Source organism: Taudactylus pleione, unplaced genomic scaffold (assembly GCF_031769625.1).
Source record: "Taudactylus pleione unplaced genomic scaffold, aTauple2 ptg000070l, whole genome shotgun sequence".
Lineage (NCBI taxonomy): Eukaryota > Metazoa > Chordata > Amphibia > Anura > Myobatrachidae > Taudactylus > Taudactylus pleione.
This window is the reverse complement of record NW_028284472.1, coordinates 22238978-22257794: the sequence shown is the minus strand read 5'-3', so window position 1 is coordinate 22257794 and position 18817 is coordinate 22238978.

Genomic DNA, 18817 nt, shown 5'->3' with positions numbered 1-18817 from the left:
TAGCCTGGCATGGCTGCCATTTGTCCTTAGCGTCCTGTGTGTGAGAGACAAAGCACAACAGTTTAATATCATTTAAACATGACCTAAATACAACAATAAATTGTCCACATTTTTGCGGCTCGCACGCATTCCAATCCAGCGCTGTGGGTGTATATTCTGGCAATACGTTCGCGACACTAGTTTGTGTCGCTTGCACATTTTTAAGCCACGCATCCCCTTCATGCTGCCACAATTTTAAACATTCATAATATTTTACCTTCTTACCTCGAGACCACTTCAGACTGATGTGGTCCCGGACATTATCCAATACATCTTTATCAAAACTACGAATTCTGGGAAACGGTCTAACACTCTTCATCGTTATCTTAAACCATACATCACAATACCTTATTGCATAAGTACCGTACTTTGTATGCATGATACAATGGGCCGATCCAAGCGGCTCTTCCATTAGCAGTACATCATTATCTAACATCTCTATTGTTTGCGTGGCTCCCATCTTGGGACAACTCCTACGTTTTTCAATAAAGATTTAAACTGGTGAAAGACAGTCAAGATACTTTCACTTACCTGCGGACGCCTTTGAAAAAGGGTGTATCCACCAAACCCTATGAATGACCTCTAAATGCCTTCACTCACCTATGGAAGGAAGATTCTCCCATACAATAAAATCCCTTTTTGACTACTTTCAACTGCTAGGGGGCAGCTAAGTATCCTTTTTGTTCCAGTTGATTTCGTTCACCCTCTCATCAGCTTACAATCAAAATCTAGCCAAGATTATGCGGTTCAATTATAATGTTCAAATAAGCCTAACAGATCACACACATTGATTACTGACCATTATAATCACGCTGGGAGCCGAACCCTAACAAAAATAACAAACCATACACCTGCTTTGTGTAAAAGTAAACGGTAAGCTGCTACCGAGTCACTAGGCCAACTCCTGTGCCTAGCACTTAAGGGTCCTACGATACCCTTAACATTTAGGTCCCGTGTTACACCCTAAACAAACACTCACAGTTGCACACTTTTTTCCTGCGCAGAAAAATACACGTTAACTCAGTTATTGCCAACAATTGAAAAATGTAAACCTCAACAGCTTTCTTTAAACACGTGGCAGCACAACTGGAAATACGTATATGCTATTGTGCGACCAGTCGCATACACAATAATGTGACTACTACACAACCATATGACTTACCCTTAGCTGCGTATGCAAAAGTGCGTCTTTACCGTGCGCGCAAAACTGCGACTCAGCCGCATGCGCAATACTGCGGCGCCCCTTTTAACGTAAAATACTATCAACAAAGGAAAACAAACTTCTTCCTCTCTTGTCCCTGGATTCTAGTCAGCGTCTCTTGGTCACACAATAATGGGTAGCGATCTCTCAGCATCGAATAGTTGCAGGTAAGACTGCTTGTGGCCACTATCCACCCTTTGCTGAGATATAGATATCCGTGTATTTACCATGTGATTAGGTACGTGACTTCACTATGAGCCCCCAACTAAGGATACTGTATTTGAACCTCTATACACTCCTGCCTATACCTTCTAATATCCTGCCTATAAACCTCTAAGGTTGACGCAATTTGCGTACGCAGTCATACAGTAAAATAAAGACTTTAGACCTTGAACATGTGTTCCAAAGCACAAAGTATTATTCAAGTAAAGTACAGTCAGTTACAAGCTATGATCTAAGTACAATTTAGCGCAAAGAAATTATACAGACCCAAGTACAGTTATACATACGCATGCACTCTGGACCAGATCCCGGCATCAGCAAGAAACCTCCGTCAATCAGCATTCAGCAAGAAGATTAGCAACCCAGGGTTAGAGCACACATATTTATACCCCCCCAGAAATAGACAACACAATAGAGGAGTTTGTTGCTGATCCCATTGGTTCCCAGTGCGGGTGCATTTGTTACAGGGCATTTAACAGGTTGGTTCAAATGGACACAGAACAGCCTCTAACAGCTTGTTGCCTCCTCTATTTCCCCTGCATGCAAATCTAGGCTGTTGGTTTCACAAAAATACATTTTGGTTCTTTATGTCTTTACGGTCCATAAGTTGTGAACGCATGTTCTGATCTTCACACTGTTGATATCAGAAAGCTGTGGATAATCTGTATAATATCAAACACGGCTTACTTATCACGTATTAAACCTTAGATACCAAAATAGTCCTTATTTCAGAGCATCTGTAATAAATGAATAACACTTGGATCGTTTACTTTATAGCTATGGAACCTTTTGTGCAAAGACGCTAGTTAGGTTTATCTGATTTGGGGCAGATGTGCACGCATGCAGCTAATAAACAGCGTTTGCATGCAGGTTATTGTGCATTCGCTACTGAGCATCATGTTAGCAGCACAACTGTGCGTAATGTGTGGTGTTTATGCATGAGATTCTATCTATGATGGACTTAACATATATATATATATACATACACACACACATACACACACACATCTCATTCCTCACTCACAGTTTCAAACTGCAATGCAAATGTGTTACCCCCAGCTGTGAAGCTGGGGCCATTCTGTCTGGGAGTAAGACTAAAACCTGTTTAGGATTCAGACAAATTCAATTGTGTAGATCAATCTCTGGGTTATATTACAATTGCCACAACTATACTTGACTATATACAGGGATTCCCAATTTCTATGTAAAACACTCACAGTATTCTGGTGTATTGTCTATTCTATTTACTTTTCTCAGGAGGCTGTTTTTCTAGTTGTTTTTGGTAGATTATCAAAAACATTGCCATCTGTACTTAGCTCGTGAGTTATAACTTAAAATGGTGCTGGTCGCAAAATGGCGTCTTGCAGATTCTTATTTTTAAGATGGAGTCTAGCTGCCATTCGCAAGATGGCGTTGCACACGCTAATTTTTACGCTGATTCCGTCTCAGCCACTAATCCAGTTTCGACAGTTGTCAAGCCATATTTAACCATTGCCAAGCAAGAGTGAGTAGAGGGAGGGACTTAAACCACCTAGGAACCTCAACTTTGTTACGTCACTTGAAGCGCATTCATCAAATATCAAAGTGTATGTCGCCGAGTGCCAAAAGTCAAAATGTAACAAGTCCAGTGTCACCTACCTGCTCCCTGTCTGTGGGATCCAAGCACCTTCGATTTCCACCACCAGCACCTGCATCATCAACATCCTCATTCATCATCGGGAGTAGTCCTGCTGCATCCAATGTTGTTATTCGATAGACTCCTCTCCTATCCCTGATTCCTCAGAAAGAACCTTGATGACTACGCCTGTTGCTGCTGCTGTTGCTGTGAGGGGTCTTCATCCCAGAAGGGGACCAGGAGGAAGACTACTTGTAGTGTATCCTCCAAAAAACAATTAACTGTCAAACAATCATTTGCAAGGGCAAACAAGTATGACAGCAATCACCCAGTTGCACAGTGGATTACTGACGCCATAACAGCTATGCTGTTCTAGTATCTGCATAGTATAGATGTGTGCCCAGTATCCGCAATTACTGCAGTGGGTTTTCAACAGATAATTGAGGTCCTGTGTCCTCGCTACCAGATCCCTTCTAGATTCCACTTTGGTAGAACAGCAATTCCAAGTCTGTACAAGGACATTAAAATAAACCTTATTAATGTCCTCAGAAATACTGTTGTACCCACTGTCCACTTGACCACTGATATGTGGACAAGTGGGACAGGGCAAGCTAAGGATTACATGACTGTGACAGCCCACTGGGTAGGAGTATTGCCTACAACAGCAACAGCAGCAGCAACATCTACGAAAAGACAGCTGATCATTGCTAAATGGTTTACCCCACTTGGACTCTCCTCGGGATTTGTGATTTCGGAAAATGCCACCAATATTGTGAGAGCATTACATGTGGGCGAATTCCAACACATCCCATGTTTTGCTCACACAATTAATTTGGTGGTGCAACATTTTTAAAAAAATGACAGGGGTGTGCTGGAGATGCTCTCAGTGGCCCACAAAATATCCTGACATTTTAGACATTCGGCAACTGCTTGTCGAAGATTGCATGACCAGCAGGTACTGTTAAATTTGCCCTGCCATCAGCTGAAGCAAGAGGTAGTAACTCAGTGGAATTCTACCCTCTATATGCTTCAGCAGATGGAGGAACAGCAAAAGGCCATCCAGGGCTATACAACGGCCTATGGTATAGGCCATGGAGGGTGAATGCACCTTATTCAAGCGCAGTGGAGAATAATTTCCGTGTTGTGCAAGGTTCTCAAACCCTTTGAACTTGTCACACGTGAAGCTAGTTCAGACACTGCCAGCTTGAATCAGGTCATTCCCCTCATCAGGCTTTTGCAAAAATAACTGGAGAAACTGAAGGAGGAACTGAAACGGAGCGATTGCGCAAGGTATGTTGGACTGGTGGATCAAGCCCTTGATTCACTTCACCAGGATCCAAGAATCATCAATCTATTGAAATATATTTTGGCGACCATTCTGGATCCTAGGTTTAAGTCCTACTTTGTGAGTTTTTTTCCAACAGACCGAAATCTAAAACTATGCAAAGAGCTGTTGGTAAAAAAATTGTCAGCTGCAGCCGCAAGTGAAACGCCATAATCTCCTCCTTCAGTTTCTGCAGCTGCCAGGAAAAAACTCAATTTTCCTTACAGAATGCCTGCTGGTCATGCAGATCGTTCACCAAAAAATAACATCTGGTCGGGCCTGAGAGAACTGCTTACTAGTGACATGTCTTCTACCGTCTCTATGTGTGATACAGTCTCCATTCACAGAATGGTGGAGGACTGTTTTAGAGATAACATGCTAATAGGCACGTCAGACAGTCCCTTTCAGTACTGGCAGGAAAAGGAGGCAATTTGGAGACCCATAAACACACTGGCTCTGCATTACTTAAGTTGCCCACCCTCCAGTGTGTACTCCGAAAGAGTTTTCAGGGCAGCTGGCAACCATGTCAGTGATCAGTGTAGGAGGTCACTTCCTCTAAATGTGGAAAAGATGATGTTCATTAAAATGAATTACAAATTCCACAAGGAAGACCTCTACCAACAATTACATCCAAAAATTACAGAGGCGCCTATGGTGGATTCCAGCGGGGACAAATTAATATTGTGTGAAGAAGAGGATGTACACACTGATGGGGATGACGAGGACGATGACAACTTGTAATGTAAAGCTAGTTTGTGTATGGGCGGCAGTATTATGGATGGGAGGATGGGCCTTGATTTAGAGTTGTAAGCTATGCCGATGATTTTGCAGTTGAGCGAATATCGCCCATCTGCGCTTGTGTCTGAGTCGCACTGCGCATGCCCCAAGGTACACTACCGTAGTCGCTCATAGCAACTATACGCAGCATGATTGACAGTCAGGGGGTGGTAATGGGGGGCGTCAACTAAAATCACAGGTGTTCACAGGTGTTTTGCATCCATTTCGGGGCGTGCCCTATCCTGCCTAGAAATATGTCTCTGGTGTCTCGGTTTCTGCAGCCATTCAGCACAACCATAGAGTTACTAACATCGAATGATCTGAGACTAATGCTGCGACTGTCTACGTAGTTGCTTGGATTTGAAAAGACGCCGGTCGGTAGCTCAATACATATCCCGGCGGCTGCGACATTAGCATATTTTCGGACAGCAGATGCGTACAGGATTACAGCTGGGGTGGCAATAGCGTACATCTCCGAAATAGGCCCATAATGCGTTATTGCTAAGCAACACATAAAGAGCACAATATGTTATAATGCTGACGTCCCAGGTGCCGTGTTACAGTTTGCTACATCTGTAAGACAGTTGGTCGTTATTTCTTTGTTTAGATGGAGAACCTCATTAATCCAACTCTTTGCAAAAGTCACTGAATAAGCAAAGCACAGTAATAGCTTTATTTGATTAAAAAAACATAACGATATCAAGCTTCAACATTAAAACAAAATGTAACACTCATAAATCAACCTTTTACTTATTCTCGCTTAATGTCATGTTATCAATTGGACCATTTCCTCTGTGCAACTACGAGATCGGGAAAGAAGGAAACAAAATGAGGTGTCGCCAATTCCCTCGTTTCCGAAGATTGCATTTTTTTGTTTGTGCAAAATTACAATTTAATTGCACCTCCAGTGATTTCATTACAGCCGCACACGTTTCCGAGCCGGCAGAGATATCCCTCACATTTCAGAGGTTGAAACAAAATTATGAAGTGTGAAATAGAAGTGCCAGAATGAGAGATGCACAATGCAGAGGGCCACTTAACAACTCCGAACACTGTATATAGACAACGGCCATTTAAACTGTAATAGATAATGTGAAGGGCCCTGGAAACTACCTCAGTGTCCTGAATTATTCTCTAAGTATGTCGTTAAGTTGTCAAAAAGATAATGCATAAAGGAAAATGCACAAATGCATCAATACAGATGCATAAAATAAATAGCTGATAAGAATAAACACCATTGATTTCTACATGCAAGGAGTATTTGAACCGTATAAGGAGAAAAAAAAAAAAACCCTGAAGCAATTTCATAGGTTTGGACATGGAAGGAATATTTATTAGTTAAATACCTCTAATAGAATCTGGTTTTAAGAATTGCCCAAGATTATCCTGAATTCAGTGGGGTATGGACTGGTTAGAACAGACACAGGGGTCTATTTACTAAGCAGTGTTAGGAGACAGAGTGAAAAGTGATAAGGTGCCAGCCAATCAGCTCCTAACTGTCATCTCACAGGCTGTGTTTAAAAAATGACAGTTGGGAGCTGATTGGCTGGCACCTTATCACTTTTCACTCTGTCTCCTAACACTGCTTAGTAAATAGACCCCTAAGGGGTATATTTATTAAAGAGCGGGTTTATAGAAGTGGAGGCATTGCCCATAGCAACCAATTATATTCTAGCTATTATCTTCTAGAAGGTGCTAGATAAATGATAAGTAAAATCTGTTTGGTTGCTAAGGGCAACAACTCTGCCTCTGAAAACCTGCACTGTAGTAAATAATATACCCCTAAGGGCTTAATTCAGAGATGTACGCTAATGCAATCACAACTGCATACTCTCACGGATCGCAGTTGCTAAAATATACTAATGCCTTCCAAAGCTTAGCCGATCATAGGGACGTCCACTGGTGCCTTCTCACATCCTTATGACAATGTGCAACAGTGTAAACATCGGTATCACCGACGCCCATAGGGCAATCACGCAGCATGTAAGTCAAGTCTGACCAGCCGCAAACACTGCAGCTCTCATGACACGCAGAGAGCTCTAAGGGGGAGACTGAATATAGCTTGGAGGGAGAGAAAAAATTGGAGATAAATAGCACCAACCAATCAGCTCCTAACTGTCACTTTATAGGCTGTGTTTGAAAAATGACAGTTAGCAGCTGATTGGTTGGTGCTATTTATCTCCAAATGTATCTCTCTCTAAGCTTTATTAAATCTCCCCCTAATTCTCTGAAGGCAATTGCAATAGTTCATTTATGCATGCCCATTAAAAGGGCATTTAAACAGACACGCCTGCATTTTTCCCTCCACACTCGTGTTACCACCCCCAAATGCTGACTACCGGTCACTCCTTTAGCAAGTGGTTCTTATGTATGAGAGTAATCACAATGCAATCGCTGCGCATGCACAGTGAGGTATTCGCACAGGCGCAATAGCAAACAATTGCTCGTTCTGCGAATTGCGTACATCTCTGAATCAGGCCCTAAGACTGAGTCTTGTCTATCCAATGTGTCCTATCGTGGATCTATTCCATGTATTTTATACATTCTCACTTGGGTTTCCGTGCAGTAATGATGCAATATTTTGCAACTTTGATCATGCACTTACTGGCTTTAAAGTTCGCTGGAATCCTGCATTTAAATCTTGTCGGGAGAGCTCTGCAATAACGAACTGTCCTGGCGCAGTCTTCCTTTGGATCCCTCTCTGGCCCAACTTGTAATATTATAGCCAATTAGGGTTAGCTATCGGGGCTAAGCTTGGGACGCTACACTTTCCAGAGCTTGATACTGCTGTGCTGAGTGACCACAGCAGATATCTCTGATGTCTGCGGCAGACCCTGTCCTGACGATACATATGGGGGATCTTAAAGTGATGCAAACAACCCCGGGAAAGCAGCAAATTTCTGAGATTTTTCAGCAAATTCAGTTTGCTAGATCTTGCCCTTGGACTGAGATCTGGGGAGAATGGAAGTCTGCAGTAGGTAGTGGAATAGTTAGTAACTCTAAGGGAAGCAAGTGGTTACCAGGAATTTTGTGGCTCTATTCTTAAGATCACTGAGTATGGGGGAAAAACTCTCTAAACAATGTGTGAGCTCAAGGACACTAAAATGTGGTGCAAAGTAGTTTCCATCTTCTCCCTAGTAGTTACGTCTACCCCATACACAAACACCACACCCCACGTTTACCTAATTTACATATGTTATGTCCACAAGACCTGCTCTTCTGGGAGTTCACTAAAGCCTGTCCCAGTTGTCTTCTCTGTCATGTCTGACCTATCCTCATGTCTGCTTCCTCTTCCCTAATGTCCATTTGACCTTTATCTATCCCAGCTTCTTACATGTTCTGTTCTAAATCCCACTTTCTCATTTAAAGCACCCATGCAGACTCTTTAGTTGATGTAGTTATAAATGATTGCTCGGGCACTGTGCAGTCTGGCAGCCCCTGCTATTGCTGTCAGGTCAATAGTGACGTTGGAAAAAAAAATTAGCCCCATTTGCTGTCCATTCAGACAGTGGGTGCAAGTGAACAAGACAGCATTGACTTTCCTAATCTTAGCTCACCTTTCTCACTTGTTCAAATGGTCCTGCAGAACATCTCTTACTGAGGGGCCTATTCATCAACACTAAAATAACGTTTTTAAGGACATTTTCCTTAAATAACGTTATTTTGGTATTCATGTAGCCACTTGCTAAGTTCCCCTGCGTTAATTTCCACACTCCCCATACATTAGTATGGGGATGTGGAAATTGTGGTATTCATCAAATTCCGAAAATTATCAATTTTCGGAATTTGATGCAGTTACTATTCGCCACTGTGAGGTGGCGAATAGCAGGTGAAACTTACCTGTATCCGCGTGTGCAGGACCCCTGACGAGTCCCTCCGGCGCTCTGCTCCGTCCTCAGGCTCCGGAGGCTGGTCGGACATGTGTGCTCCCCAGCAGAGCATGAGAAAGTTTAGAAAAAAAAATAATTTTTTTTTTTTTATAATCTGTCATGTGGTCTGCTGGGAAACCACATGACAGACCAGCAGGACGGAGCCGGAGGATGCTGCACGGACAGGTAAGTCGGGGGGGGGGGGAGGTGAGCAAAGGGGGGAGGGGGTGTCCACAAACTTAACGCATCTGTAGGCAGTGCTGCGCATGTGCTGGTTTTACAGATGTAACAGCGCATGCGCAGCACTGTTTCCAGACGCGATAAGGTAGTGTAGGCAGGGAAAAGTATCTATTTCCCGAAAAGCTGTCATCGCAAAAATGACAGCTTTTCGGAATAGATACTTATGGAGAGGTGGAATGATGAATTCCACCTATAATTAGCTAGAACTCCATGAGAGTTCTAAACCTAATTATCTCCAGAGAATTTTTAGGTTTAATGAATAGGCCCCTGAGAAACAAAACTTGCACACATATAAAAAAGCTGCCATTGTTTCCCTTCTCTTTCCGAACATCTGCAATTTCTGAGGAAGCACTTACAGGGATTTTGATCTTGCTGTTTTGTAAATGGCAAAAGCTATGCTCAAAGGGAATTAATGTGTTAATTAATACATTCATTAATTTGTTATAACAAGGCTGGATGGAGTCTTCTGTTGGCTGAACACATTAATTATTGCTTTCTCTGGAATGGTGTTAGAATTGGGAATCCTCATCTGACAGAGAACACGTTTGATGGATTAAGCTGTTTCTGTGCTAGATGTTACTGACCCGGCAAGCCATTCAGGCAGTTTGTAAAATTGCTTTGTACTTTGGTTGGATTTAAACGATGAGTGTTTTAGCTGACAACCTTGTCCTTTTGTCTGTGCAGGGAAATACATTTGCCGTGGGCCAAAATAAACATAAAGTCAATGTTCTCACAACTTTTAGTGCTAGAAAAATAGGATGCAACTTTTCTCCTGGTATTTATGTATTCATAGAGTTATCCATACAGTTGAGCAATCGTTCATACTGTACATGATATCTCATTGGACCTAGCATCAGTTTTATGGAAACATACTGTGACACCTACTGTACAATACTTACAAGACTGATGGGTTTTACTTCATTACAATTAATATGGTATACTATGGTGCAGCTGTCTCCAAATTTTACAGGAACATCACATTACTTTGAATAAAAAAAGTGTCATCATCTAATTGGTTTTGTTCCAAGCGAGTGGTTTCAGCAAATATCTTGCAAAATACTGTGAAGGGTACATTCATGCAAACACTCTATGCCAAACACAACCAGAAGCCTTGCATACAATAGTCGTATTGATGCCAAGTGAGCTCTGATTCATACAGTATATCTGACCTGAAGGATAATCTAGTAAAAACTATTATCTTCAGACAAGCTTATCAGATTTCAGATTCACTCACTTTGACCCCCTAGGCTATTCTACCATATTACCTCTCATCTACACAGTTCACGCAAAACTTACATGTCTTCTCTTTCTAAATGAAACAACCCTGTAACCCCAGACCAACATTGGTGTGTGTCTGGTTCATAAAGCCCACTAAGCACTTTACCCTTGCAATTAAACTAGACAAATATGTTTTATAATGCACTTAACATCATGTATTGGTTTATATTATCTCATAGATTATAAGTTTTCAAGCAGGGTCCTGTTACCTCTTTGTCTTTTAATATGCAGGGCCAAATGTAATAGGGTGAGAGTTTAGAAAATGTGAGAGTTTAGCAGTAACCTTTCACATTGGTGAAGTTTTATCTTCAAAATGGGAAAACATCTGGATGAGAGCTTAAATCGTGAGAGTTTTTTAGTCTAAAGACATGCGAGTTTGCCTGTTCTCGGACTCTATTACATTGGCCGAGTTTAAAAAGTGTGAGAGATTACTGCTAAACTCTCACATTTTCTAAACTCTCACCCTATTACATTTGGCCCTCAGTCTTGTTTTATTAGAGTGCTTGTTTTCAATTGTGAATGTTATAGAATATACTGGTGTTGTATAAATAAATGGTGTTAACAACAATAATAATAATTATAATAATAATATAATCGTCTACTGTGTCAGTCTAGCACAGGTATAATAAGAGCTAGTGGGAGGCCATTCTCTCCCTTCGTCAGCTCTCATTGGCTGCCTGATTCCCAGGCCCAGACAGCCTTTTCTGGCCATAGCCAGCATAATACAGAAGGCCCTGAGGGAATCATCACCCGAGTCTTCCGTCAGGGCCCCCCATCCCCAGCTCCCCCTAAGCCCCCACACCTGGAGCTCCCCCCTCCACCTATGGCTCCCCAGACATGCCTCTATTCCATCCACTGCTCCTCCCTGAGCCTCCGCATGTTTTTTGGGGGGGTCGGTCGGGACCAGGGGAGGAAATGGTAAAGATGAGAGAGTAATAGAAAAGGGGCAGAGATAAAAAGAAGAGAGACAGACTAGGGAGGGAGGACAGAGATGAGAATGAGGGACAGGGGTGAATGGGGACATTGATGAGAGAGAGACATATGGGGAAGGGAGACAAGTTTGAAAGAGACAAAGGGGTAGATGTAGCAAGCCTTGGAGTGAGATAAAGTGGAGACATTGGCCAAATCAACCAATCAGCTTCTGTCATTTATCTAGCACAGTCTTTGAAATGTCAGTTAGAAGCTGATTGGTTGTTTTGGACAACTTCTCAACTTTACCTCTCTCCATGGCTTATACATCTCCCTGAGAAAAAGATGAGAAAAAGAGCGATCAATGGGGGGTACAGAGATGAGAGGGATATGCCCTGATTGTTATCAAGGCAACTATTACATCTGATAAAGGGATGCAGTCACAATCCTGACCACTGGGATTCTGGTGCTCAGAATGCTGGTGCTGGAATCCAGACACATGTCAGAATCCCCGCCCCGGCATCCCGACTGCCAGAATCCCTAAGGTAAGTAGCGGGGTTAGGGGAAGGATTAGCATTAGGGTTAGGGGTTAGGGTCAGGCGCTAGGCAGAGGGTTAGGCACTAAGGGGGTAGGGTTAGGTTGTAGGGTGCGCGGAGGAGGTGGTTAGTTTTAGGTACTATGGGGGATGTTTGGTTTAGGCACCAGGGAAGGAGGGTTAGGGGTAGGGAGAAGGGGAGGGTTAGGATACTGACAGACAGTTGCCAGTATCCTAACTTTGTCGGGATGCTGGCGTCGGGGATTCTGACCTTCGGGATCCCGAGTATCGGCATACCGTGCCCAAACCCTGATAAACTTGAATACATTTCATGACCTTATGTATGTGTGAATTTATTATACTATCATGATAATCTCTTTTATTTATATATCACTTGGATGAATTACTACTCCTCAGCAACTACAAGGAAAGCTGGTTAAGGGAAGAGTCACTATTAATTTTGTATTACCTTTGCTGCTATTTATTCTGAAATTGCTATGCAATGTATATTGCATAGAATAATTTATTTGGAATACCCAGAGCATCCAATAATTCATAACTTATCTATTAGTGCTGTGTTTAGGTACGTTGGTGGAACCCTATGTGTCATAGGCTGCAAGTCTTAAAGTAGAAAGTGCCTTTTTTGTGTGTGGGTCTCCAAAATACTACTACTCAGTGCTATTTTTTAACAGGAACAAGCAGTAACTCATTTCCTGAACCTCTCATTAACAATGACTATTGTCCTGGTCCAAAATTTATTTTTCATAAGATAAGTTTTATTTTAAGTCCCTTTTGAGTGCCTTCTTTTCTAAGTATTATATAATATATATATATATGTATTGTGGCAGTGTCACCAGAGATGGCACTGGTGAGCACCAGATTCTGTGTGGGGCAGGAGATATCCGCCAGCACAGAGAAGAAAAGGATTCTGGGAAGATGTGTAAGGGCTGCCTTGTGGTTAGAGCTCAGGTGTGGGCTGATGAGAAGGCAGAAGAGTCAGGCTGCTGTGGGAAACAGTCTATGTGGGATTGTGGCAGCAGAGAGCCTGGTGAAGCTGAACGAGCCATTGGAGGCCAGGAGGCCTGTGTCTGGACCTTGCAGGAGGCAAGGGGGACCACAAACTCTCAGACTGAGTGACATTGAGGCAGCTGGGCTTCAGGCTGAGGAAGCCAGGGCCGACTGTATACGTGGAGGATACAGGGAAGACACAGAGACTGTGAGAGACTTTGTTAGCAGATTAGCTGTACCCATGGTAGAGAGGGTTGAAGAAGTGAGTCAGTTGCCCTGATTGGGCTAGGCCTTTGTTATTTTTGTTTCCCAATTATGCTGACATTAAAGTACCATTTCCATTTATTTTACCTGGAAAAGCTGCATGTGTCCTCATTTGAGCACTAAACACTGCACCACTGACACCCATCTACTGAGCTAAATACCCCAAGTCATCACAATTTGGTGGAGAATGCGGGCAAAAAGATTCTATGCACAAAGGTCTACGCAAGACAGCTCTGCAAAGGGAAAAAATGGATTATAGCAAGTGGACAAAAGGAGGCTCTTGCACCTTCATGATGGAAGGCTCGTCAAGCTGGTGAGTGAAGAAAGATCTGTTGAAGTATTTCATGGAAAAGTTGTATGCATGCCTACAAATCATGGTTTAAAGTAGGGATGTGCAGGCTCGGATAGGTTCGAGTTTGCACGTGGAGTTCGGATTTTTCCCTCCAAAAAAACGGAACTCAGAACGAGGCAAAACGTCATCTTACATGGACGAACATCATCATTCCTGGTCTTTTGTCCAGGAATGATGATGTTCGTCCATGTAAGATGACGTTTTGCCTCGTTCTGAGTTCCGTTTTTTTGGAGGGAAAAATCCGAACTCCACGTGCAAACTCGAACCTATCCGAGCCTGCACATCCCTAGTTTAAAGGTGTGCAAATTTATTGAAATGACCAGTTATGCATTATATACTGTGCCTGTGAAGAGAAATGTGCACTTCCTCGGCATTGGAAGGGTTAAAAGAAATTGTGTGGTTTATCCTGGTGAATTGCTCATGCTCATTAAGTCAAGGTGTGGTACTGAGGGAGCAGAGGTTCCTGTTGAAAGGCTATTGAGACTGTTTGATACATGCTGGTAATTGTAGTGCCACATAAGAAAAATGTTTTGCTGTGTTAAAAATACTTGTGAGTACAAAGTGTGATACAGTGAAAACAAAAACAAGTTGTTCCTGTGTATTTTTTGTGCCAAGAATCATGGGAAACAAATAGAAATATTCTACAAAGTTTCCTTCTCAATCTAGAGAGATGGAAAACCCAACCAAATTGATGGGGTAAACAATGTTATTACATTGAAAGAGACATTTACAAACCAGAATAAAGATGTCAGTGTGTGTGGTCAGTGTATGGTGCAAGGTCCGTCCAGAGAGGACTATGTCAGCATGGAAAAAGTTGACTCTCTGTGTGAAGTTTGGCGTGAAACACTTATGCGCTATTGCGACCAGATAAGTGACTTGGTGGACAAGTTTACAAAAGAGAAGCTTTTGCATGCACAAATTGAAAAGACGTTACAGAGTGAGTTTTCATCTTTGAAAATGGCATTTGAGCAGGAAGAAATAAAAAAATGTGAATTTCTTAAAGAGACAGACCTCAAATTATGTCTGAACACCTTGAGGAGGCTAAAATGTTCCAATGTGTTACAAAGTATGAGAATGATGTGCTCCTAGCAGAGAATGATGTATTAGAGCAAGATGTTATTGAAATGCAGCAAAAGTGTGTGGTACTTCAGAAGGAAGTAGAAGAGTTGAAAGAATGTGTCCAGAGACATGAGAGTGATGTAGAGCACACGCAAGTGAAAGTGGTGGATCTGACTCTGGTGTTAAAAGAAAAAGACTCTTTAATTATGTCCACTCAAGTAAAGCTTAAAGATTGTGAATTGGAGAGAAATTCTCTGGCGGAAAAGTGTTGTGAAGTAAAAGTGAAGTATCTCCAGATGCTGCAGACTCGCGCTCAGTGGGAAACTGACCGTGAAGGAAAAGAGATGGAGATGGTCCGTCTTAAAGTCAGCTGTAAGGAGCAAGTACAAACTCTCCATTCCAATTTACTTGCAGCTAAAGCAGTTTCAGAATGTCTGATAGAAAGAAATGTACTCCTTGAGGAAAGTCTGCATAAAGCCGCAAAGAAAAGTGAATCTTTGGAGCGAGAGCTTAACCTTGCCCATGGCAGGGCTTGGAGTAGCAAGAACAGAGTGAGAACCTGGAGAAGTGTTTGCTAAGTACCCAGATCCAGTTGCAAAGATTCCAAGTGGAGAGGAGTACCAAAGAACTGGAGTCTGAAATAATTGTACAAAAGTTGAGACTTGTTGAACATGAAGTTGTGGAGTGCAGTCTGCGGCAATCACAGAACAAGTTGGAAAGCGCCATGGAGAAAATTGCCCAGCTGGAAGAGTAGCTGTCTATGGCTCAAATAAAGTTCCACACGGTAGTGGGAAAATTAGAAGAGGAAAAGAAGTTAAATAACATTCTGAAGTTGGATTCTGGATCTAAAATGGCATCTGATGTCTTTGTTGAACCCAGTGTGGCAGAAGTACATAGCCACAAGCAGCAATTGGTTCAAGTTGATCCTGAAAAGGCTGGCACGCAGAGTGATATGCTACCGGTGCTGAGTGCCTTGTGTGATGAGCAACGGACAAACAATGAATTGCAGGAACTAAGTAAGATGTTCCTGAATTATGTCTTTCAGCAGCAATGGGATCATAGAGATGTCCTCATTAACAATACCAGTGTACAAGAAGGGACAGGGTGTATCAGAGTTGGGAAATTCCCTAAAGATCCATCTTGAAAAAGTGGATGAGATTCCTTGCAGTGACTTTCAGCTTGGAGTGATAGCTGAGGGTATGAAGCCCTCCAAAAGGGGCACAGGTCCAGATTGCAAAACTGTGTCCAAAGTTGATAATAAAGAACTGACATATACAGATGGTGATCGCATGACCTGTGAAGCAAAGTTACAGGATGTACAGAAGTGTATGGAGATAGTGATGGCTTCAAAGGATGAGACTCTCTTGTTGCCGAGTGTTCAGTGTGGTGAGAAGGTTACTCAATCACACAGTTATGCAGGGTAAAGCAGAACCTTGGAGAAAGTTAATTCTGCGAGTCTTGTAAAGAATCATACTCCTATATGTGAAACAATGCCTTCATGCAAGCAGGATGTAATTTGCAGTGCTGCTGGATTTGTCTATGAGGAAGTGGAGTGGTCTCACATGATAAAGCTTGAAGCAAGTAGTCCAGCTAAAGTGAATTGGAAAACAAAGACCTCTGTGGAGAATGAACTTCAACCTGTTCTGGTGGAACATGTTGAACTTGTTCTTTATATTTTCAAGGCTCAAAAATTGGGAGCACAAGAAAATCCAAGAGATCTATGCCTTTAATGAAGTGGCAGATAGCCATCAAAGCCGTGAGATAAATTATGTGGATCAATGGAGTAAATATTCAAGTATCCTACGTGGACACGGGAGTCCAGAATCTGAGGTTGACTGTGCCAGTACGTTGTCGGTTGACATAAAGCCAAGGTCCAGAAGTTGTGATGCTGGTGACTCTCAGGATAATGTTAGCTCCTCTTCTTCCAAGGGGCCATCAGTGAAATATGCCAGTAGCCAATACAGGGCTTTAAGTCTGAAGGCTAAAGATGTGCCTTTAATAGGTTTGTGGCAAGAGTAAAGATGAAGTATGTCGCTTTGGAAAAGTTACTTCAAGTTCTTAATGTGTATAAAAGCACAGTGACTCCTTAAGCTTTAGCCCACTGTGTATACAAGCACTGTGACTCCTTGGGCAGTAGCCCTCTGTGTATAAAAGCACCGTGACTCCTTTAGGCCGTATACAATAACAATAGTGTGATATTGCACTGAAAAAGGAGCAGCCCTGGGTTCTGTCCAGTGTTATCAAACCTGGACCAAAGTATTGCACAAAAAGAAATATGTAATAGAAACCTAGCGCTCCACTGTAGGGTACAGCTAAAAAGACATCATAAATATTTACAGGAAAATTAAAATAAAAAAAAATAAAAAAAAAGTGGGGTACTTATATGTTCCAATTCTTTGGATAGTCCTGTAGTCCAAAAATTCTCTCCAGTCAATGATGCATATAAAAGAAAAAGAAAATGTACAAAATAGTGTTCCCTGTTTTCCAAGAACAAAATGTGTTTCACTTTTACAAAAAGGATAGGGCCAAAACGTCCCGAACACAATTTCTTGAACTAGTTCCACAGCCACGTGTCACAATATAGAAATAAGAAGAAAACCCGAGGTGCAGTATCCCACTGGGTATTGCTTACATCAAAAGCTTACATCAACACGGTATATAGCAATCCTATAAAGGTATCTTTCATCCCCTTCACGATGTGAATATCACACTCATCATCTATTCACTGTGAGATACGCAATAGAAGCTTACATGTATGCTTACATATGGAAAGTGTTGTATGTTCCTGTAGAGGTTTCTTTATGGCAATCTTCCACTGATGACAGCCTCACTCCACGTTTGTGTAAAAAGGTTTTTTTATTTAATATAACGTAAAGAACTCATCAAATATACAAAAAGATTTTCTTAAAACAATGTTCTTGTACCAGAATGCTGTTTAGGCAAAAACTTTCTCCAAATAGGTGTATACCAATAAAGGGGCCCCAATATGGTTCCTACCATAGGAGGAAGTATGCCGGTAACAAGTTGATCTATTCCTATATTGGTGGTATGGTGTTATAGGAATAGATCAACTTGTTACCGGCATGTAAACAAGTACTGTGACTCTTCAGGCTGTAGCCCACTGTGCATACAAGCACTGGGACTCCTTGGGCTGTAGCCCACTGTTTATACTCCACTGGGTGGATGGAAGGGCCCAAGGACAATTTCATCTTGCACTACCTTTCATTTCTGCCATTGCTGTGTGGCAATGTTTCATAGATGTGCTTTAAACTGCGATGTCTGTGCCGCTGCTCTGTCGCTTAGTAACCAGCCAGCTCACTGCAGCCTTTGGCCAATAATGGTGAAAACAATATTGTGAGCTGTGAGGTGGTCTAAATTGACTGTAAATTACTGGAAATTAATGTTATTGAGTTTAATAATGCTCTAGGACAGTGGTTCCCAAACTATGCACCGTGGCACCCTGGGGTGCCTCAGGAAACTTGCAGGGGTGCCTCAGATTGGTGGCTCAGCACCAATTAAAATCATTTATGGTCAATGTAATATAAATATGTGGACAAACAGAAGCACAAACCTGTCCACCATAACATAACCAAATCTAAGGATGACAAGTCAGCACAATTTACTTCACTTTACTACTTCACTACATTTTTTTCTGAATTTCTCAATAACAAACTTTTGGCTTAGGGCTGCCGTGTAAACAATGCTGATACTCTAGGGTGCCGTGATTCAAAACATTTTGGGAACCACTGCTCTAGGAACAAAAAAATCCCAAATTATGTGATTATTATCTTTTTTGGCAATTTTTGTAAAAAATCCAAATCCAAAACCAGTCACGGCAGGTTTGTCAAATCCTAATCCAAATCCCAAACCGGATGACGCATCAGAGCCAAATCCAAATCCAGCAAAAATGGTCCGGTGCACATCTCTAATTACTACCACTACTACTGTTATAGTGACTATTAATGATAACATTATTATTATAAGTGCTCTATTTACTACAATTCGCATTTGTAATGCAGATTGTATTGTGATATTATGGACTGAGGCCCTGATTCAGAGCCGGACGCTCTGACAGAGCGCTCACTCTGAATCACGGCCGTCCCTCTTAATTTTTAGAGCGGCCT